The sequence below is a fragment of the Equus caballus genome, chromosome X, assembly GCF_041296265.1.
Source record: "Equus caballus isolate H_3958 breed thoroughbred chromosome X, TB-T2T, whole genome shotgun sequence".
NCBI classification, from domain to species: Eukaryota; Metazoa; Chordata; class Mammalia; order Perissodactyla; family Equidae; genus Equus; species Equus caballus.
In genome coordinates, this window is record NC_091715.1 from 116928869 (window position 1) to 116952794 (window position 23926).

Below are 23926 nucleotides of genomic sequence, written 5' to 3' on the forward strand. Positions count from 1 at the left end.
TAACATCCTTCATTCAGGAAGCTGTCCATTTTTTCTACCATCAATTAAAATCCTGAAATGTTTTCAAGACACAACTCAGACCCTACCTACAGACCTCATCCACCTCCTGCTCTGCTGAGCTTCGGAACTAGTGTTTAACGTGTGCCCTACAGTTCAGTACTTCATTACAATGAGGTTTTGTTTAACTTTCCACACTAGCTTCTCTCAGGTTCATTTTGACTCTCCAACTAGACGAAGTTCCTTGAGGAACACGGCTTCTACTAGTGTATTTATCTCCAGCACTGCCAGGAGAGCCTGACACTGTGCTACACCTATAGTAGTCACCAAACTTACTTATCTGAATAATAACGATGGCAATTACTATTGGAACTTTTAGTGCTGAATAAGAGGCATCTCACATCTTTCCTCACAATGATAAGTTTGTTTTCACTCTAGGACAAGTACAGGCTTCCCCCTCTATCTGAAAGTAGAGTGTTCCTGTGAAACCTTTTGTAAGCTGAAATGGCATTAATTTATATGGGATTTTCCCATTAATTTATATGGGAAAAATTTTTGGAAGAGTCAGCCCTGATGGCCTGGCAGTTAAAGTTCAGCACGTTCTGCTTTGGTGACCTGGGTTTGGTTCCCAGTTGCAGAACCACACCACTCATCTGTTGGTGGCCATGCTGTGGCAGGGGCTCACATAGAAGAACCAGAAGAACTTACAAATATACACAACTATGTACTGGGGCTTTAGGGGCGGGGGAAAGAAGGAGAAAAAGGAGGAAGATTGGCAACAGATGTTAGTTTAGGGTGAATCTTCCCCTGCAAAAAAAAAATTATTTTGAGCATTCCTGTACCCAAAAAATAGCCTACCAAATCATACTAAATAACACATAAACCCTAAAATAACACTAACATATAGTAAAGCAGGAATGATATGATAAATACTCAGCCTATATAAAGTAGAAATAATGTCTGTACAGCACATGTTCACTGACCAGAATTGGGAAGACAGCAAGCATGCTGGAAGGCTGCGAGGTGGTGGTGGTGGTGACGTTGTGTTAGGTTGAGTCCTTGGAGGTAGGGGTGGTGGCAGCTACTGGAGACAGGTGTAGGAGAGAGGAAGAGGGTCATCTCTTAACATCTCATCTCTGTCTGAATCCATCAGGGCAGGCAGGTCACTAACGTCTACACCTTCTATGTCTGCCTGCCTCCATGTCAAATGCCTAGCTTTGTCGTTTGCTGTGGCCGATGTGGCTGATGTAGAAGGCTTGAAATCTGACAGTGTGCTTGACTGCTTAGCCTCTATAATGGCGCAATGCAAAACAAACCCTGAACGCTATTTTCACCTTTCGCCTTTTTTTCCTGAAAGCGAAAATCATCTTCAGATTTCTTTCAGTTAACAAAAACAGGTACTAATGTAGGTTTTTCATAAAAGTGAAGTGGTATTAAGTGAACTTTCAGATTGCTGGAGAAACCTGTTATTCAAAGTTCAAAGTAAACAGGTGACATTTTATGAACTCAAAGTGTTTTTTGAGATTTGACAAGTTATTAAATATTATTTAACCCTCAAATCTATACTGTGGAACATATAAATCAGTGTTTCTCAATAATGGCTGCACATTAGACTCAGCTGGGAAACCTTTTAACCATACAGATGTCAAGGTCCCACCCCCAGATCTTCTGACTTAATACAAAGTGTGGTCTGGGCATCAGAGATTTTAAGAGATCTCCAGATGGTTCTAATGTACAGCCGGGGTTGAGACCCACTGCTATAGATCACTGTGTCGAAGTCCTGAAGCAGCGTTCTTAAACTCGTGTGCATAAGAATAACCTGTGGTTTATATCAAATGATAATTGCTGAGCCTCACTATCAGAGAATCTAAGAGTCTAGCTTGGGCCCAAGATCTGCAGTTTTAGAAAATAGCCAAGTTATTCAGATGTATGTGGTGTGCGGGCTACATTTTCAGAAACTCTGTTCTAAATGAAATTATATCTAGAAAATTCTCTCTCCATTTTTCACTGGCTTAAAAATATTCTTTTGACAGAAAATTAATCTGTAGCTGTTATAAGTCAGATATAAGAAAAACAGTTATGGTCCTCTGCTCTAAAGAAAGGAAAAAACAAGATTGGTTTAGTGTTAAACTGATGATTCACACTGAAAGACAATGTTAATTTCCAATGTGTTAAGAAGTAAGTATAAGTGTGGAAAAGAAAAAGAAAGTCATGTTTCAAATGATAGGGACACTTTCCTGAACATGAAGTGAGCATAAACGTGGCAAATGATCCAAATCTAAGAGAACAGGCTATTCTAATGATTCAAATTCAAATGCATCAAGATTTCTAATTATGTGGAACAGGCTGGAATAGTGAGTCCAAACCAGTGAGATGAAACTAAACAGATAAAGACTGGTTTTAGTTTTTTTAGTCTATTTCGCAAGTACAGGATGGAAGAGACCATACTTGGTGAAAACTCATGTGAAAAAGATCTGCAGGTTCTTATCACCGACAAACTCAATGTGAGTCAACAGTGTGAATCTTTTTTTAATAAAGAAGGTGCAAAGTGCAAGCTTGGGCCACTTAGGTAGAAAGCTCGAGTCAAAGGAGGTGGTATCCTGGTGGACTCTGCCCCAGTCATATATCCAGTTCTGGGTGCCACGGTTTCGGGACATTAAACTAAAGAGCTTCCAGGAAAGGAAGACCAGAATGGAGGGGAACTGGAAAATCTCCCCACGGGGATATACTCAGGCTGGAGAACAGAAGTCTTAGTGGGGTAGTCATCTTCAAATACCGATAGGGTGAACACAGGGAAGAGGGAAGACAGCATTCTGTGGAGCTCCAGAGAGAAAATAGAAAGATTAGCTTGCAGTTACAAGGAGCCAGGATTCAGTTGAGTAGGAAGGAAGAGTTTCTAACAAGAAGACCTTAAAGAGTAGTAATTCATAGTGACTTGTTCTGAGTCACCATAAGTGTTTAAAGAGAAGCTGAATGAGCATTTGCCTAGAAAATGTAGAATGAGTTTCAGCATGGGAAGAAAAGTTAGATAAGATGAACTCTAAGCCCTCTATCAACTTGGATCCCACAGCTTTCTGAAATTGCTTGTGCCTCAGTAGTTGTTAGAGGAGGGAATTTACAGTGAATAAAGATACAAAAAGCAGCAATATCATAAAAGGAAAAGGACCACAAGATGAGGAATGCAGGCAGCTTATATAAGCTAGAAAAGCCAAGGAAATGCATTCTGCCTTAGAGCCTCCAGAAGAAATGCAGCCCTGCTGACAGCTTGACTATAGGGCTTCTCACCTCCAGAACTGTAAGATGATAAATTTGTGTTGTTTTAAGCCACCAAGTTTGGAGTAATCTGTCAAAGCAACAACAGAAAATTATTGCCACTCTTATATGAAAGACTAGCAGGTTTTAGGGAAGAAGAGGTGGATCCCTGAGCATTTTGCCCCGAAGTTAGGATTTATAAGATTTTGATGGAAAATGTAGTTTGTCATTTTTGTTTTTTGGTAGGTTTGTTCGCTTCCTTTGCCTTAAAAGTCCCAGAATAAGAGCACATGCCAGTTTTCAATGGTCTCAAGACTTTGGTTTCTCATCTAGCCCTTTAGACACCTGCAAGTCTGGGCAATGATGATGAGACAGTTTGAGGCCCTGGCTCCATTTTATATGCCCTCTCCATCCTCCCCTCCCTTCCACCACTCAAGTTCCAAGAAGCCTACCTAGAACCATCTTCATCTGATAACTTCTTTCCAACTCAGCAGTTGCTCAAGCACTTGCACCTTCAATTTGCAGTATGGGTAGGGTATTTTTCATACTTGCTAACACCTTGTTTTGTCATTGATATATTTAGCCATTGACTCATTTAACTAATAAGCTTTGCTCCTCTCCATCCGTGTTAGCTGTCCCCCCAGGGCCTTTCCACTAGCTGTTTACTCTGCCTGGAACATTCTTCCCTCAGATATCCAGATGGCTAAGTCTCTCACTTCCTCCAAGTCTTTGCTTACCTGTCACTTTTTTTTTTTTTTGCAGGGAAAGATTCAGCCTGAGCTAACATCTGTTGCCAATCTTCCTCTTTTTTTTTCCTCCCCAAAGCCCCAGTGCATGGTTGCATATCCTAGTTGTAAGTCCTTCTAGTTCTTTTACGTGAGCTGCTGCCACAGCTTGGCTACTGACAGACAGGTGATGTGGTTCCACGACTGGGAAACGAACCTGGACATGCCAGACTTTAACCACTAGGCCATCAGGGCTGGCTCACCTGTAACTTTCTTAATAAGCCCTACCCAGACTACCCTATTTGACACTGAAACACACACACACTTTCAAATTCTCTTTTCCTGCTCATTTTTTCATAGCACTTATCTCCTCCTAACATAAAATAGAACTTATTTATTACTCTGTTTATTGTTTAGAGGCTGTCTTTCCCCTTAAAATGCTAATGACACAAGGTGCAGGGATTCATGTTTGTTACGTTCACTGATATCTCCTAAGTACCAAGAACAGTGCCTGGTACATACTAGATACTCAGTAACTGTTGTTGAATGAATGAATTTATTCTCTTCTCTGTGCTAATGCTAGAGCAGATCCCGGGGGAGGGCTACAAAAGAATAAGACATTGTGCGACTTCGAATCAGCCTGTCTAATATTGCACCCAGGTTTGATTTCATTTTGACTGGCCGAGCTGTAAGCACTTGGGGGCACATACACTCTTACTTCCCTCTAGTCCCCTGGTGCTCCCTTCCTTTCTCCCCCTCCTCCTCAATCCTAATTGCTGTTCTAGTGGCTGCCCGTTCTCTCCACGTTTCTCTCCTCCATTCAGCGGAAAAGGATGAGTGGGAGTGGAGTTAGAGTACTCCTCTTACTGGTCTAGGTACTTATGGATATATGGGATGTTGAAGCGCTTTGGATAAAACACAAAAGATGCTTAGAACAATAGTTTTGGGGGTTTTTCAAACATACATTTGTAGGCAAATCTCAACTCCCAAACTTTAAAGAAAAAAATTGAGGTGTGCTTTACCTTAAACAAAAAAAGAATTCAAAAACTTATGAGGGGGAGCAAAACATGCCACCCCAAAATGTGCCACTTTGGCATGTGGATTGTCTTGAGCTGAAGGAAATTAAAACTGAGCAGACTCAGGAAAAGCTTTTTACCTCTCCCTTAACTGCCAGAATTTGGATAGGGCTCCTGTACCAGGAAGAGAGCTATTACCAGAGACAGAAATTCTTATCTGCGTGGCATGGCAGACAGTTGTTTACCAAACATTTGCTCTTCTCATCTTCCTGTGAATTGTCCTCCTCCCCTTTGAAGCCCCAGACCCCTCCCCCTTCTCCTTAGCTCAGGGTGGTACACAAGCCTCAACTGCCCCATTGCCACGGAGTCTTCCTGTCTTTGTGGGGCTCTTGTACATATGTAATTAAATTTGTTTTTCTCTTGTTAATCTGTTTTATGTTGATTTAATAAGACCAGGCAAAGAACCCAGAAGGGAAGAAAGGCAAAGTTTTCCACTTCTTCACTTATAAAAATAAATTGGGTCTGGGAGTGGCTATCTGCATGTCAAAGGATGCCCCACTTCACAGAAAGAATTTACCACAGGGTTATTTTAAATAGTTTGCTCAGTTGAAAATACTGAACCTGAATGTCCTCAAATGGAGGATTAAGTGATGCATGTTACATTCATGCAGTGGACTATTAAACGGTCATTAAAAGTGATGTTCTTAATATAATGGAAAAATGCTAACATTGTAGTGAGGGAAAAGAAGTTAGAAACAAAATTGTATAATTAAAATGGTTTTTAAAAATCCGTAATAAAAAGACTGGAGTTTCGAAAAGATACCAAATTATTAGCAGGGATTGTTTCCTAATGTTGAGATCGTAAATAATTTCCTTTTTGTATCTTGAATTGTCTGATTGTTCACATTTTCTATAATGAGTGTGTATTGTTTTTATTATAAAGATTAAAATAAACTTTTAAAAACAAAAATCAAGGTTTGAGTCCTAAAAATTCAATTTGCAAAAAACTTTTCAGAATTGTCACTATTGGGGTGTATCTGGGGGGAGGGAGAGAAAATCCCAGGACAACTGTTTAGGTCTTTATCTAGCTCTCCCATTTGCTTAAGAATGGGTCTATAATAATCCAGAACTGAGGTAGAAGAGTGAAAAAAACCCTCATGATCCTTTTAAGAAAATGTGTGGCAGTCGCTTCTGTAGGGAATAATGGGGGGGGGGCGGTGAGCCGAGGAGTCGAAAGAAAGATTTCTTGGACTCTCAAGATCTGGCAGTAGAGCTCTTTTATTTAGAGAATAGTATAGAATAGCATGGGGACAGGACCCATGGGCAGGCAGAGCTGCTGCGTGGGGACAGGACCCACAGGCAAGAGGAGCTGCTGCTGCCAACATGGGTGGAGAGTAAGGCTAAATTTAAGGCATAGGTATGTGAGTTATCTCTTTACAAGACAAAGGAAAGAATATGTAAAAAGAGTTGTTAAAATGGTATCAGGGCCGGTAGGTTCTGGTTATTGCGTGGTCCTACAACTTTTAGATAAGAATCAAACCGGATTAAGTAAATGGCAGAAGTCGCTGCTTAAATATTACCTTCAGCTAAAGACAAAGGAGGATGTGGGGGGGGGGGGTCAGTTACATGAGGTTGCCAGACAGTAACCAACTTAAGTTCTTGCCTTCCCCATTAAGAGTTTCCAGAGATAAGGCCATTCCACCTTCCTCCTGGCGCAGAGAGGGTGGCATCTTTACAGATGGAGATTTCCCTTACAAATATAAATGTTTCCCAACAAAGGGCAAGCAAGCTCTGAGGGCAAGCTCCTCAGAGTTGCTTTTATTAAAGGTAACCAGCCCCCTTCTCATCTGTAGTTCTAAAAGTAACCAGCCTAAAACAATCCTCATCAGGGAATAAGGAAGGAGACTGTGCCAAGTGATTATTTAAAACCTTATCTTATCATTTCTTGGGCTTGAAATGAATTGGTTAAATGAATTTAACAGGTGACATTTGTTCTTTTTATCGAATGGGAGAGTTCCACTTAAATGTTCAAAACCGGTAGGTAGGACTGTACCAGAAAAGGTGAAGGCGGTGATGACAAACCAATAAATTAAAGGAGGCTGTTTGGAGAAATCGCTGAGTCAAGAGTCGGGCAATCACGTGAAGTTTTTCATAAAAACGAAACTCAACCAGAAGTGGGTAGCTTTCCCTCCCCGCTCCACCCACTCTTGGTATTGCTGCAGGCGCTGGAAGCGTCGGTTTAATCTATCCTTTGGCTCCTCCACTGGGCGGACCCCTGGCAGGCCAGAGCGAAAAGGGTAGCGGAAGGAGGGGGCCCTGGGCCGGGCTGGCGCGCCTTGACTTGTGGGTTAGCGTTCCGGGAACAGTAACACATGGATCTGGGTGAAACATTGGCTTTCTGTGTTTCCTGCGTTTGGTACCTTTGGAGGGCCGGCTGCAGCTGCGGGAGGCCGCGCTCGCTGCCAGCGGTCAAGGCGACCTTGCTCGGAAAACGACTGTTGTACTTTGAGCTAGTGACTCCAGAGGCTTTGCCGCTTTCTAGGCATTCCTCCAGGAGCTTTCTCCCCCTGGAGGCCTAGCCTGTAAACGCAGTTTGTTTTTGCAGTGTGATGCTGCCTTATTCTTGTCTTTGGCGCCAAGAGTGGCATGCAATCCCTACCAGTTAATTATGGCCTCTCGGAGGAAAAAACAATAAAGTGCTGTCCTTTATGTCTACAGTTGGTGCTTCTGAGGTCAGTGGCAGTAGTTGCTTTGAGGTCTTTCTTCAGCACACTTACTCACCTGTTTCCTTTATGACTGCAAGAACCTATACCAAAGCCTAGTGCCTCTCCTGGTGAGTTGGCTATAGGTGACTTTGACATACAGAGAAACGACGTTGTTTCGTGCACTAACATGTCAAAACTCATCACATTGTACACTTTAAATATGCATAGTTTATTGAACAGCAATTGTACCTCAAGCTGTTTAAAAAACACATTCAAAGGATTGAGTAATAAATGGTAATCAAGATTAATGGATAAAATACAAAAATGTATTTCTTTTATCTTCATCACCGAGTCGTGAAGAAAAGATCATATCTCTTGACCTTTTTTTTTTTTTGAGGAAGATTAGCCCTGAGCTAACTACTGCCAGTCTTCCTCTTTTTGCTGAGGAAGCCTAGCCCTGAGCTAACATCGTGCCCATCTTCCTCTACTTTCTATGTAGGATGCCTACCACAGCATGGTGTGCCAGGCGGTGCCATGTCCGTACCTGGGATCCGAACGGGCGCACCCCGGGCCGCCGAGAAGTGGAACGTGCTAACTTAACCGCTACGCCACCAGCCCAGCCCCATCTCTGATGACCTTTTTTGGTGAGTTAACTTACTTATTTTAAAGCCTTAGATTTCTGTAAATATAGGCACGTGGTTTTACTTGCAAAGTTTTCCCTAAATGAGGATATTTCATTAATATTTGATTTACTGTTGTTGTGACACATAAGAAAACACAAAGCCATCATGCCTCAAAAGAAAAGAAAAGAAAAGAAAAGATCATAACCCAGTAGGAGGTGATAGAGCAGCAGGGTTAGGAACCCTGCTAAGGAGTCGGGCTGCCTAGGTCTGAACTCACACTCTGCCGCCCGCTAGCTGTGTGAGCAGGAGTCCCTTGTTTTCTCTGAGGCTCTGCTTTCTCACAGAGTCCTGAGTGAATCAGGGTCAGCAGAGGAGGAGCAGAGAGGGATCATTGGGCTGGAGCCTCAACTCTAAGTGGGCCTCAAATCTGGGCTGCTGCCTGGTAGTAAATTCGTGGGGAATTGCTGAGAGAATGGTGATCACAAAAGTTGATCCTAAGTGAAATGTATGGAACCCTGGTACTAGAAGGGGGAGGTTGGTGAGAGCTTCCCAGGCCTTGAGGACCTTTAAGGAATAAATGAGAGAATAATGAATGTGAAGGCTCAGAAAAGTACCTGATACATAATAAGTACTGCACTCAATCAATGGTACTTATTTTTACTTTATTATTATTGGTGGTGGAACCACTTACCCCATAGTATCGTTGTGAACAGAGCTTGTGTGAAATAAAGCAAGTTCCTAGCAGAGAGCCTGAGACGTAAGAGGTACTCAGTGGGTATTAGTTCTTTTCCCTCTTCTCTCTCCTTACTTTGAAACGGCCACCTCAAATTCAGCCCACTCCGTGGAGCTCTCCCTGCTTCCTGTCCCCCACCTCAGCATATGCGGCCTTTCCTGTGGCTCTGGGGCAGGATACAGGGAAGCACAGTGTGGGAGACCTGGATTGGGTCACCTGGCACCGGGCTGCATGGAAGCATCTAATTTGCACTGAAGTGTTGCCCTGGACTTTGTGTACTTCAGTCGTAGTTGCTGTAAGGGCGAGAAGTGGGGTGTCATGGCTTGGGTTTTCCAGAAGCAGATGCTGAGGTGGAATTTGGAGTACAAGATGTTTAAAGATCAGTATCCGTGAAAGGAAGGGGTGGGAGGCAGGATTGGGCAGAGGGAAAAGTCGAACAATGATGCCAGCCTAACAAAGACTGGACTAACCCCACAGGGAGGTCTGGAGAGAGGATTGCCCATCAGAGTATCCCACAATGAACTGACAAGACCAGGCCTTTATACCTCTCTCTCTCACTCGCAGGATGAGGGCTACCCTGGGAAAAGCATGACCTCATGACCTGAAGTGGAGGCCAACCCGGAAGTGGCAGACACTTGGCATCTGAACACACTCTCCACAGCTGGGCAGCAGGTCCGTCCTTCCTTAAACAGAGATCAGAATGGTGTATTCTCCATGTCCACCACACTGAGCGGTAAACCAACAATGTAATAATACAGACCAGACTGTTGACTGTTCAGAACAGAGAATTCCAATCGTATCTCAACACATTAAAGAAGAGGGTTGGCAGCCAACTCTTGATAGACGATAGTAGGAAAAGTGATTTGAAATGTCTATGAACTAGATAGTTGTACATGTGCAGTCAGAGCAGCTACCACTGAGACAAGTTTGCTCTGCCCAGGAAAGAAGATCAGGCTCTTGCCAAATGGCTCGTGTGTGATTGGTAGGGTTTTATATAGCATGGGAGCAGGGAGAAGTTAAGATGAGAGGCAAGGGCTAAAGGTAGAGCAAATCTTAGCCCAGGGCTGTCCCATAAATCTACACGGCCTCGCAACAATGTTCCTCATCACTCAGGATACTTGTTAAATTCCCAGACCCAGCTCCCTACAATAGTCTACTCAATCAGAATCTCTGGGGTTAGGAATCAGCATGTTTAATAGGCATCCCCACTACTTTCTTTGCAAGTTACAGATTGAGAACCCTGCAAAAGATAGACCAGCACCATGGATTACACTCCACAAGGCTGCACATAGTACCCTCACTGTTACAGACTCTGTAAACAGAGATGATCCAGCCAGCACCCTCAGCCACCAGACTCTAATGGCAGAGATGGCAAACCCAGAGAGAAAAGAATGTATCAGTCAGTTACCATCATATAGAGTGAATCATCCATCAGTGTTGAGATGTGGTAAAGACAGAGCAATCTGAATGGGATCCTGAGTTACAGAAATAACTAGTGTGACCCTCTCTGGTCAGTGTCCTGAATTCCCTGGCTCCAAGGCAGGAGTCCTTAACCCAGGGTCCGTAGATAAAGTTCAGAGGGGCTCATGAACTGAGATGAAAAATCAGCATCTTTATCAGAACCAGCTTTTTACTGAAACTTAAGATTTCCTTAAATCGTGGATATAGACAACAAACCACAGTAGGATTAGCAATATCTATGGCATGGTCACCAATAGAAACCATGGATATATTTTATACCACATTACTATTGTTGCAGGTATCTTGAAATATGGTATATGCTCATCAGTACTTCAACACTGTTACTTTTTAGATCTCTAGATCTTGATATTTAATTTGTTAATAGAGAAGTGCATGTATTATTATATCACACATTTCTTATTAAATATTTTGATAATTCTATTTTGATATAATCAGCTTCCTTTGTAATCTTATATATATATATATATATTATTTTATGCATTTAAAACATTATTCTATGTCAGGGTCCCTAGGCTTCATTAAATTCTTAAAGAGGTGCATGGTGCAAAAAAAGTTAAGAACTCCTGTAGTAAAGTCTATTTTGCTAGTGGTCACCTTCATGACGTCATTTTTATCCCAGTCACCCCCCAAATTATATAACACACTACTCCCAACATTTCTCCCAGTTATTTCCTAGACACGACACATTAGAAAGAAGGAGACAGAAAATTATGCTTCCATATCTTTAAGTTGGGTCATGCAGTTATTTCATTCATTCATTCATTCAGTTAATCAATTCAACAAATATTTATTGAGCACCTATTATGAGCCAGGCACTATGGGGATACAGTGATGAATAAGACAGATACTGTCTTTATCCTCAAGGAGTTTCATTCTAGGAGAGACTAGTGAGAAGCAAGTAAATAGGCAAATAAAATAATTTCAAGTTTTATTGCTTTATGAAAAAACAAACAGGGCATAGAGATAATAATAACCAACATTTATTGAGTGGAATGTTTAATATGTGCCAAATTTAATTTAATATGTGCCAAATGTTTAATATGTTCCAAATATAAATAGTATATAGGAAAAAAATGCCCAAAGTGCCTCTGAAGAGACATTGGACAAGACTTTTCTTGCCCAAACAACTGTCCTCAAATAATGGCCACCACCACCTACGTTAAGCAGAATCAACCCATATGGAAGGGCTTAAACCGTTTGCCAGAAAAACAAGGACTCACGCCCTCATTTTCTTTCACAAACCTGTCTGAACTCACGAATTAGGCACCTTTGTCTTTTTGGATGTCTGAGTTGGAGTTTAGGAAGCACACTCTACCTCACAACCATCTGAGCACTCCCCCAAGGCCCCTTCAGAGCGTCAATAAGCATTTCCTGATCAGAATGAGGCTCTGTGGTTTTCATCTAGTTTCCTGCCTTCAGATCTTTCTGGTCATATGACATTAAAACCTACCACAGCCGCTGGGGCCAAAGGCTTGCGTCACATACTGGCTGCTCTGCCACTTACTAGCTGTGAGACTTGAGGAAGTCACCAAACCTCTCCGTGTCCTAGTTTCCTCATCTACAGAAGGGATAACACCCCTCATAGGTTTGCTACGGAGATTGAACAGAAAGCCCCGTGGAAAGGCACAGCATGCAGAAAACACTGAATACTGTTCAGCGGCTTTGTTGTATTATTCTTGTTGCTGTTGTTGGTGCTGTCATGACAAGGCCTAGGAACAGTATAGAAACATGGTACACACATAGGTTAGAATGCTGGATAATCATATAGACAACTTGTGTCTTAGCCACATTAAATGAGGACTGAGCTATTGGCTCTGGGAGACAAAAGAGGAAATGCTACCAACTACGTCTTGTGTTCAAATACATTCAATAACATAATTTACATCTGAATCCTCTTTGTTTTTACAAAGTACTTCAACATTTTATCTCATTAATCCTTATTACACCTGGGAGGTTATGTTTTTACTATTTCCATTTTGTATTGAGGAGCAGAAAGGTCAGGTGGCTTGGTCAAGTTCACACAGCCAGGAGACTCCAACCCACACCTTGGCTCTTTTTCCCACTAGATCAGTTGTGTCAATTATGGTAATAAATGAACTCTGAATTAGCCTTTAATCCTAGAGTGTTTTTAAAATTCTTATATACCTCTCCCCTCTCAAATAATGACTGATTTTCTCTTGTGACATAATAGTAAAATAAAGTTTAACATGAATTAAAACAAAAATTTTTAAGTGCTCCTTAAACATCAAATAGCCAAATGAGAAACAAGTAATATCCATTTAATTGCTAACATCATTACTCTCCATGCATTATTGCCCAACTCAGTGTTTCTTTTTTTTTTAAAGATTTTATTTTTTTCCTTTTTCTCCCCAAAGCCCCCCAGTACATAGTTGTATATTCTTCGTTGTGGGTCCTTCTAGTTGTGGCATGTGGGACGCTGCCTCAGCATGGTTTGATGAGCAATGCTATGTCCAAGCCCAGGATTCGAACCAACAAATCACTGGGCCGCCTGCAGCGGAGCGCGCGAACTTAACCACTCAGCCACGGGGCCAGCCCCCTCAGTGTTTCTTTACAAGCTTTACATTGACTAACACAACTCAATAAGGTCCTCATAGGTTTAATATTCCCATTTTAGAGATAAGAAAATTAAGGCACAGAGAATTGACTAACGCTATACAGCCAGTAAATGACAGAGCCAGGATTCAAACCCAGGCAACAGTTCCTTTTTAGGTATGTTATGTTTGAAATGTATAAAACATCCAAGTGGATGTGTTGAATAGGCAAGTAGGGATGTGAGTCTGGGCATAAAAGAGAAGCCCAAGTTGCAGATATAGATTCAGGAGCCATCAGCATAGAATTGGATTTTAAAGCCATGGAACTAGATGAGATCCCCTAGGGAGAGAGTGCAGGTAGAGAAGAGGGGCAGGCCCAGGACTGAGCCAGGAAGCACTCTAAGGTTCAGAGCTTGGGCAGAGGAGGAGGAACATCAGCGTTAAGATGAAAACTCCCCAGAAGCCATGAGAGGGAAGGACACTTTAAGGAGGACAGTGTAATCAACTGGGTCAAAAGTTCATCAGCATCAGCATCATCATGTTATTACTCTAGCACACTGGTGAAGACCATGTGGAGTTATTGAAGGGGACCCAATGTAAGAAATGATAATCTAGTGAGAAGTAGTGTAATCAGGATTGCCATACATTCTCGGTTTGTCTGGGACAGTCCCAATTTACACCCATTGTCCCACATCTCATCCAATTTAGCATTTGTCCCACATTTTTCATTTTTGAACCAAATATTACAATTAATAGTTGTGGTAAATAATTTGGTTTGGGTTTAGTAGATCTCTATTTTGAACTTCCAGTTTCTACAGAGTTCTCACATGATTAAATCTGAAAGACAACCAGTGATAATCCATCTCTTTTCCTAACTAACCCTTTCCTGATATAACGCTGACCTCCCCACCAGGAAAAGCAGGCAGGGAGCTCACTGATAAGAGGAAATGTGCCCAGGGGCTGGCCCCATGGCCGAGTGGTTAAGTTCACGCGCTCCGCTGCAGGCGGCCCAGTGTTTCGTTGGTTCGAATCCTGGGCGTGGACATGGCACTGCTCATCAAACCACGCTGAGGCAGCGTCCCACATGCCACAACTAGAAGGACCCACAACGAAGAATATACAACTATGTACCAGGGGGCTTTGGGGAGAAAAGGGAAAAAAATAAAATCTTAAAAAAAAAAAAAAAAGAGGAAATGTGCCCAGGTAACAGCAGCTAGGGACTGCTAACCACCTGGGGTCTCAGTAGTGGTGGAAGATGTATGTGACCCTGTCCAGCCGCCTGTCACCTGGTACACTGGCCAGTTGTTCCTTGGCAAGTTCCAGATGTGAGTTTCAGAAGCTGTCGGCTCGCCAATTAGCAAGGTCAATGAGAGATGTGCAAAATTACAGGCTAGGTATGCATGAAATATGTGTAGGAAGGAGAGGCTAAGCAGTCCCGCCATATAGTCTATACAGAGAGCAGTCTGAACATTCTCGCAACAGTGGTTCTGTGATTTATACATGGTGTAAATCTACAACTACTTATTTTACTGATTGATAATGCTTTTCTATTTTGCCATAATCCTCTTAGCAGTAATGAGCACAAGTATATGAAAGTATGTGATTATGAAGATTTAGGTACTGAATTTGATGATGTACATGTAACTCACACAAAATGTCTGTTGATGTTTACCACCTGTGGGGGCCACAGTGCTATAGCAAACCACACAAAAGCCAGAAGACACCTATCTGCTGAAGGAATAGCAGCGTCTACCTCAAAAGTCGGCAGCTATTTTCCTAAAGTGCTCAAGGATCACACATGCAGATACAGAAGGTTTACATATAACTCTGTGAACCATAACTTACTATATAGATCGAATGGTTGTTCTTCTAAATTCATTTTGCTTACTTTTTATTCTAAATTTCCTTGTGCATGTATGAAAAGTGAAGCAGTAGCTGTTAAAGTGTTGGCTGAGTTAGCCAACCAAATGGCTCCATGACACCAACTTTATTTTTTAAATTTTTTTATTGAGGTAACATTGGTTTTTAACATTATATAAATTTCAGGTGTACATCATCATCATTCAATGTCTGTGTAGATTACATCATGTTCACCACCCGGAGACTAATTACAATCCATCACCACACACATGTGCCCAGTCACGCCTTTCACCCTCCTCCCTCCTTTCCCCTCTGGTAACCACCAATCTCTGTCTCTATGTGTTTGTTTGTTGTTGTTATTTTCTATTTATGAGTTAGATTGTTCTTTCTTCCTTTCTGATGCTCCAAGATTCCTTCTTTTTTCATTTCCTTTCTGTTTGAATAATTTTCTTCAGCCCTTATATAAGGATAGTTCTGCTAGGGAAAGATTCTTTCTGTTTTCCTTTGTCTGAGAATGTCTTTATTTCTCCTTCATTCCTGAAGTATAGTATCATGGATACAGAATTCATGATTGACAGTTCAGCATTTGAGAAATCGTGTGTCACTTTTTTCTGGTCTTCATGAATTCAGGTGAGAAATCCACTGTTATTTGAATTAATGTCCTACGACAGGCAATGTGTCATTTCTTTCTGGCTGCTTTCAAGATTTTTTTTGTCTTTAGTTTTGAGAAGAATAATTATGATATATATTCGCATAGGTTTTTTGGGTTTATCCTATCTGTGATTACTCAGCCTATAGAATCTGTAGGTTTGTGTCTTTGGCCAAAGTTGGGACATTTTCAGCCATTATTTTTTCAAGTACTGTCTCAGCTCCCGTTTCTCCTCTTCTTCTGGGCCTCTTATGGTATGAATGATGGATCTTTTCAAATTGTCCCACAGGTCCCTGAGGCGCTGTTCATTTTTTAAACTTCTGTTTTCTTTCTGTTGTTTAGATTGAATGAATTCTGTTGAACTCTCCTTAAGTTCACTAATTCTATGCTTTGTCATCTCCATTCTGCTATTTAGCTCCATTCTACTATTAAAATTCAGTGAGTTTTTTAAATCTCTAGTTGTATTTTTTAGTTCTATAATTTCCATTTGGTTACTTCTAACAATTCTTTCTTTGCTAAGATTTTCTATTTCATTTGTTTCAGGGAAATTTGTACTTGCTTGTTGAGTCATTTTTATGATAGTTCAAAATCTTTGTCAGGTAATTCCAACACCTGATTCATATTGATGTGTGTATCAGTTCATTTTCTTCTCTCATTCAAGTTGTGATTTCCTGGTTCTTGAGATGATGGGTAATTTTTTTATTGTATCCTGGACATTTTGGCTATTATTTTAGTAGATGCTGGGTCTTATTCATATTTTTTATTTTAGCAGGCAGTCACCTGTTCAGATTTAGCATGCAGTCCTGACCTACATTGGTGAGCTTTGGTTCCAATGACAATCTAGTTTTCAGAGCCTTTGCAGTGCTACTTTTGTCTTCCTGCTTTACCTCATGTTGCCAAAGCTCCCAGTAGTCTATAATGGTGTTGCTTAAACAGATGGAAAGAGCCTCCCTCAGCTGGGCTGCTTGGTGCCTCTAGGTAGGGGAAGGGATTTTTCCAACTTGCAAGGATGAAGAGTATCTCCTGGGATGGTTGCTTATTGTAAGATCTCTCTTGCCAGTGGGTGGAGAAGGTGTACCTCAGGCCTACAGGATGTAGTGGCTTGCCAGTGGGTGCTTGTTGTAGCATAGCAGTATCCCTCTTGCCAGTGTTTCCCTGGCCACGTGGTATCTCTAGGTGGGAGAGGGGTTTCAGGCCCCCTAGTGGGGAAGAAGAGTTCTTCTGAGACAGGTTCTGCTTGTCTCGGTGGGATCCCCCGCTTACTGCCCAGAATGCAATGTCTCTGAGTGGAGGAGCTGAGTTTGAGGCTTGGCAGGGAAGAAAAGGGCTTCTACTGGCTGCTTATTATCAGTGGGGCTTCTGGTCATCTCCCTTGCTGGTTCTGCTGGGCTTGCCTGGTGGTGTCACTGGGGCTTCCATTTGACCCAGGGGTAGGAATGAGCCTATCTGGGCTACCTTCTGTTGCCAGGTTAATGGTCAGGAAAGATTAGGCCTGGACCACTTTCTTCTGTTGCGGGGGTGGAGGGGACAGGGGTCATAAGATGCTCTCCTGACATTTGTTCCTCCATATCTGAGGTCCCAAACCAGTTCACCTTCTTCTTACTATCTTTAAGAGTTCTCCTTTGGTTGTCTCTTGTGTTAGTTTCAGGGTTTATAATTTTATTTAGTAGGGAGGAGTAGGGAGAGATTAATCTATGCCATCTTGAAAGTCCAGACAAAATTCCTTTTGTAATTTAAAAACTATGTCATTTGAAACCTTAAGAAAAAATTTAATTGCCCCATGAGTCTGTGAGAACTAACAAGAGTCCTAGAGAATGCCAAAATAGAAAGGATTTTATATAGAGAGAGTTTATATCATAATAAAATCCATAAGGCTTGGAAAGGAAGAAACAAAACTCTGATTTTTCACAAATAATATGATTGTGTGACTAGAACGTCTAAAAAAACTGAAAGATAAACTTTTAAATAAAGTTTGGTAAAGTGACTATATGCAAAATCAATTTACAAAAATCAATTGTATTCCTTTATGCCAACCAGAAACAGAAAAATGACATACAAATCCCTTTTACAATAGCATAAAAATATTTAAAATTAAATCTAACAAAAGATGTGTAAGATCTTCATGGAAAATATCATAAAACTTTATTAAAAGTCATTAAAGAAGGTCTTAGCTTGAAGTACAAAAACAGATGGCTGGCCATATTTGACCTGCAGGTCATAGCTTGCTGAGCCCTATTCTAGAACAGTGGCTTTCAAACTTCAGAGTGCATCACAATCACCTGGAGGGCTTGTTAAAACAGATTTCTTAGGTCTACCCTGAGACTTTCAAATTTAGTAAGTCTGAAATGGAGACTGAAATTTGCATTTCTAATAAATTTCCAGTTGATATTGATGCCACACTTGGAGAACCACTTCTACAGAAAAAGAACAAAGTAAGAGGCTCTGCCTTTACCCACTATCAAGATTTACCATAAAGCTATAGTAATTAAGACAGTATTGGTTCATAGATAGCAAACATATCAGTGGAACAGATTGAGCATTTAGAAACAGACCCACATGTATATGGACACTTGAAATATGACTGGGGTGGCCCTGCAGATTGGGGGGGAAACAGAGTTTTTTCATTAAATAGTGCTCAATTGGATTTCCATATGGAAAAAAATGAAACCTGACCCTAACCTTGCTCCATACACAAAAAATATATTCTAAGTGGATTATAGATCTAAATGTCAAAGTTAAAACAGTAAAGCTTCTAGGAAAAAATATCCTTAAGACCTTGAGGTAGGGAAACATTTCTTAATATACAAAAAATATTAACCATCAAGGAAAAGATTTATAAATTTGACTAAAGTAAATTTAAAACTTCTGTTCATCAAAGGACACCATTAAGACTGAAAAGGCAAGCTAGTGTGTATAATACAATAGCCACTAGCCATATTTGGTTATTGAGCAAAAGAAATGTGACTAATCCAGATGGAGATGGGCTGTATGTATAAACTACACTTTGGGTTTTGAGGACAGTATAAAAATGTAAAATATGTCATTAATATTTTTTATACTGATTATATGTTGAAATGAAAATATTTTAGATATATTGGGTGAGATGGTTTTTATGTCTCAACTTGACTGGGTCATGGGGTTCCTAGATACTTGGTCAAACATTATTCTGGGTGTGTCTGTAAGGGTGTTTTTAGATGAGATTAACATTTGAATCCAGTAGACTGAGTCAAGCAGATTACACTCCCCAATGTGGATGGGCCTCATCCAATCAGTTGAAAGCCTGAATAGAACAAAAAGGCTGACCCTCCCAGGAGTGACTTGGAATTTCCTCCTGCCTGACTGCTGGGGTGGAACATCAGTATTTTCCTGCCTTTAGACTCTCACTGAAACATCAGCTCTTCTTGGGTCTTGAGTCTGCTGTTTTTATAGACAGAAATGACATCATCACCTCTCTTGGGTCTCCAGTTTGCTGACTGCAGATCTTGGGACTTCTCAGCATCCATTGTTATGTGAGCCAATTCCTTATGATAAATATCTCTCTCTCATATATATATGTAAATATATGTGCATATATATTTTACTGGTTCTGTTTCTCTGGAGAACCCTAATACATTAGGTTAAATAAAACATATTAAAATTAATTTCACTTGTTTATTTTTGGCTTTTTTAAAAATGGCTATTAGAAGATTTAAAATTATACATGGGGCTCATATTATATTTCTATTGGCCAGCACTGATCTAAAATATATAAAGAATTCCTATAAAACAATAAGACCAGACTACCCATAAGATAAATGGCAAAAGATTTGAACAAGAACACCATGAAAAAAGGAATCTAAATGGCCAAAGTAATATCTGAAAAAGATGCTCCATCTTATTGGTAATCAAAGAAATGGAAATTAAAATCACAATGAGGATGACAAAAATCAACAAATGTACAAGGAAATAAACCACCATGAATGAGTCAGCAGAAATAAACAAAAAATTTATATCCCCCAAGCCCTTCAGATATTAGAATTATCTGATACAAGATGTAAAGTTTCTAATATAAGAAAAATATTTAATCAAAAGAAAGAACTACAAAAATGACCAAGCAACAGCAGACTATCAAAATGATCAGGAAGATTTATATAAGAAGCAAATAGGACTTTTAGAAATAAAAAATATAAATTATTGAAATTAAAAGTTCAGTAGATGAATTAAACAGATTGGGTACTGAAGACTGAATTAGGTCATTGGAAAATAGATCTAAAGAAATTGCCCAAAATGCAGCATTAGAGATGGAAAATATGAAAGAGAGCTAGACATAGAGGATACGATAAAAAGCTCTAACATGCCTAATTTATTTCTGGGGGGAGAGAAGAGGAAGAATGGGGAAGAGGCAATATTTGAAAAACAAAGTAATAGTTGAGAATTTTTCACAACCAATGAAAGACATGAATCTACATGTAAATGAAGCATTATTATATACCAAGAAGGATAAATAAAAACAAATCCACACTTCTCCATACTGAAATGACAGAACATCTGCCACAAAGAGGCAATCTTACACATAATCAAGTGATAAGTCAGATCATCTGTAAAGAAACAAAAATGAGGCTAACTGCAGGTTCTTTTTTTTTAAGGAAGATTAGCCCTGAGCTAACATCCACTGCCAATCCTCCTCTTTTTGCTGAGGAAGACTGGCCCTGAGCTAGCATCCATGCCCATCTTCCTCTACTTTATATATGGGACATCTGCCCCAGCATGGCTTACTGAGCGGTGCCATGTCCACACCCAGGATCCAAACTGGCGAACCCTCAGCCGCCGAAGCAGAGCAGGCAAACTTAACCGTAACAGCAGATTCTTTAGAGCAATAATTGAAGCTGGAAGACAGTGCAATGATATCTTCCAAGTGCTGAGAAAAAAATAACAGGCAACCAAGAACTATGTGCCCTGAAAATTAATATTTCAAGACAGAGTTGGAAATAAAAACATCCTCAGTTAAGGAAAAACAAATTTACACCTATAGACCTACACCAAGTAAATTTCTAAAAGATGTACTTCAGAAGAAAAGAAAATTAACTCAGAAAGAAGCTCTGAGTTGTCAGAAGGAATAGTGAGGGAAAAAATTGGCAAATATGTAAATTAATCTATACATGGTATAAAATAAGTTGTTCATTTATTCAGCATATATTTATCACCTACTGTAGTAGGCTGAATAATGTCCAACCAAAGATGCCCAGGCCTAATCTCTGAAACCTGTAAAATGTTACCTTATTTGGAAAAAAGGGTTTTTGTGGATGTGATTAAGGATTTTGAGATGAGATTATTTTGTGATTATCTGGATGGGCCCCAAATGCCATCACAAGTGTCCTTATAGGAGAGGGGCAAAAGGAGATTACACAGAAAAGAAAGCCATGGGATGGAAGCAGAGTCAGAGAGAGAAGGTGGCTATGCTACTGCCTTTGAAGATGGAGGAAGGGGACATGAGCCAAGGAAGGCAGCTCTAGATATTGGAAAAGACAAGAGCCTCTAGAGGGAGTGTGACCCTACCAACACCTTGATTTCAGCCCAGTGAAGCTGATTTCCGACTTCTGGCCTCTGGAACTGTGAGAGAATTAATTTCTGTTGTTTTGAGCCACTACATTTGCGGTAATTAGTTACAGCAGCCACAGGAAACGAATGCACCTACTATGGCTAGAAACTGCTCTAAGTGAGATACATCAATGAACAAAACAAAGGTCTCTGCCCTAATGGAGCTTAAACTCCAGTGGAGTAAAGAGACAATACACTATAAGCATATTAACCAAGTAAATTGCATAGTAAGCTAAAAGGTAACAAGTGATATGTAAAAAAGCAAAAAGAAGAGCAGAGTGAGTGAGGAATCAGGAGTGAATGTGTATGTTTCACGGGGTTGGTAGGCAAGCTGATGTTTTAAATAGTGGCTATGGTAAGCCTCATTGAGAAGGTGGTGTTTTAATTTATGGTGTTTATTTTTAAAAAGAGGACAACACTAAAATGCTGGACAACAATACTGTGTAAGGTGGGAGAGAGGTGATCAGTATTAACGTGTTCTAACATCCATATATAATTTGGGAGAATTTGATGCTAACTTTAGGCTTTGTTAAGCATACATGGTAACATATCAAAGATAATCAGTAAAAGAATAGAAATAGGGGCCTGCCTGGTGGCATAGTGGTTAAGTTCTCACGCTCTGCTTCAGCGGCCCGGGGTTCACAGGTTTGGATCCTGGGCACAGACCTACGCGTTGCTCATTAAGTCATGTTGTGGCGGCATCCCACATAGAAAAGAGAGGAAGACTGGCACAGATTTCAGCTCAGGGCTAATCTTCCTCAGCAAAAAGAGGAAGATTGGCAACAGATGTTAGCTCAGGGCCAATCTTCCTCACAGAAAAAGAAAGAACAGAAATAGAATATATAATTTCCAAATAAGTAGTGGGGAAGATGGAATAAGAAAACAAAATAAACAAAACTCAGTAATTATTTTTAAACTGAGAAAGGATAAAAAGCAAATAAGATTAGAACAGATAGAGAGCAACCAGTAAGATGTTAAAAACAAATACAAATGAATGTGAACACGATAAATGCAAATGGATGTAATTTGACAGTTAAAAGACAGAGATTGTCAGACTAGGGGAAAAAGGGGAAAATCCAGCTAATATGGAAGAGACACCTAAAATATAAGAGCAGAGAAAGGCTGACAGTTAAGCAATGAAGAGATATACCAAGCAAATACTAGCCAAAAGCCAGGGTAGTTACATTAATATAAGACAAAAAAAAATTTTAAATGCATTGCTAGGGATTGAGAGGGTCACTACATAATGATAAAAGGTGGGAGATTGTAATGCACCTTTCTCAATTATTGATAGATTAAAATTAAAGATAAAAAATTAGTAACGATATAGAATATTCACAGAACTTAATCAAAAAACTTGGTTGGAAACTGCTGCTATGAATATTCATGTACAAGTCTTGCAGTGCACACGGAGGAAGAGCTCCTCCAGCGTGGGGGTGGGATTTCTTGATCATAGGGTTTGCACCTTTTCAGAAAACACTACAGAAAACACTTCAAGTTCCATGTACCCCACTCTTGACCTAATTCTTCTCCTTCCTCCCCCAGAAATTAGCACTATCCTGGATGTGGTGTTTATCATTCTAAGGTAATGTTTAAATTTTACTACTTCAAATGTATATGTGTGTACATGTGCCCTTAAACATTATAAAGTATTGTTTATATTTTTAAATTTTAAATGTTTACTTTTAATAATTAAAAATGTATATATGGTATCATAGTGGATGTGTATTCTCCTGCACCTTGCATTTTCATCGTTTTAGAGATTTATCTGTGTTGATATAGTACTAATTCACTCATTTTAACTGCTATATAACATTTATAAATATATTTTATAAATTTTTATACTGTTTTATAAAGTTTAAACTGTTATATATTTTTTAATGTATCACAATTTATCCATTGTGCTGTTGAACACACAGTCTGTTTCAATTTTTTTTTTTTTACTAATTACAGATACAGAAATAAACATTCTTGTGTATTTCTCTTTGTATATGGTATGAGAATTTCTCTAGGATATATAAGATTAGAATTGCTTAGTCATAAGATGTGGGCACCTTTAACTACAAAATCTCACCATATTGCTTTTCAAAGTAGTTGTGCTAACTCATATCCCTACCATGGATGAGTTTACATGGCTCTTCGTCACCGTCATCTAGTGCTGTGAGGCTTTTCCATTTTTGCCAATTGGATGCATGTGAAATAGCACTGTACTGTTTTATGTTGTATTACACTCGTTACAGAGGTTGATCTCATAAATTTATTGGTCACTTGGGTTTTGTCTTCTGTGAATTGCCTACTCATATTCCTTGCTCATTTTTGAGTTGCCTGTTTTTCTTATTGACTTATACAACTTATGTATATTTTCTGAATACTAATCTTGTGTTGATTATATGTACTGTGAATATCTTCTCCCAGTCCGTGGACTTTTTGATTTTTTTTATGGGGCCTTTTGGTTATATTGGAGCGCTCTCTGCCATATTATTTTGTGCTTTGTATTAACTTTGCTTTTTCTAAGCTATCTTTCCCCATCGCACCCTTTCCCTGACTCTATTTGACTGATCACGTTTCCCCCCTCTACTGGTTTGGCTGTTATTCATTCTATTTTTATTCTTTTAGGGTCACCTTTAAAATATTTTCTAAAATTTTAACTTACATTCAGTAAAATTCATTTTTTGGTGTACACTTCCAAGTTTTTACAAATGCATAGTAGAACCACCACAATTAAGATACAAAGCATCATCAGCCCCCAAAATTC

General features: G+C 39.9%; 1 long non-coding RNA gene across 2 annotated transcripts; it reads left to right on the forward strand.

The window, feature by feature from the left end:
• Positions 1 to 7140: 7140 nt before the first annotated feature.
• On the forward strand, positions 7141 to 23148 carry LOC106781380 (uncharacterized). 2 transcript variants are annotated; one of them, XR_011435037.1, is made up of 4 exons: positions 7144 to 7287; positions 8195 to 8339; positions 9616 to 9723; positions 22717 to 23148. It is a non-coding gene; the product is annotated as an uncharacterized lncRNA (long non-coding RNA). The 2 variants fall into 2 exon arrangements; XR_002805348.2 differs by lacking the exon at positions 22717 to 23148 and having other exon boundaries at positions 7141 to 7287; positions 9616 to 10953.
• Positions 23149 to 23926: the final 778 nt, after the last annotated feature.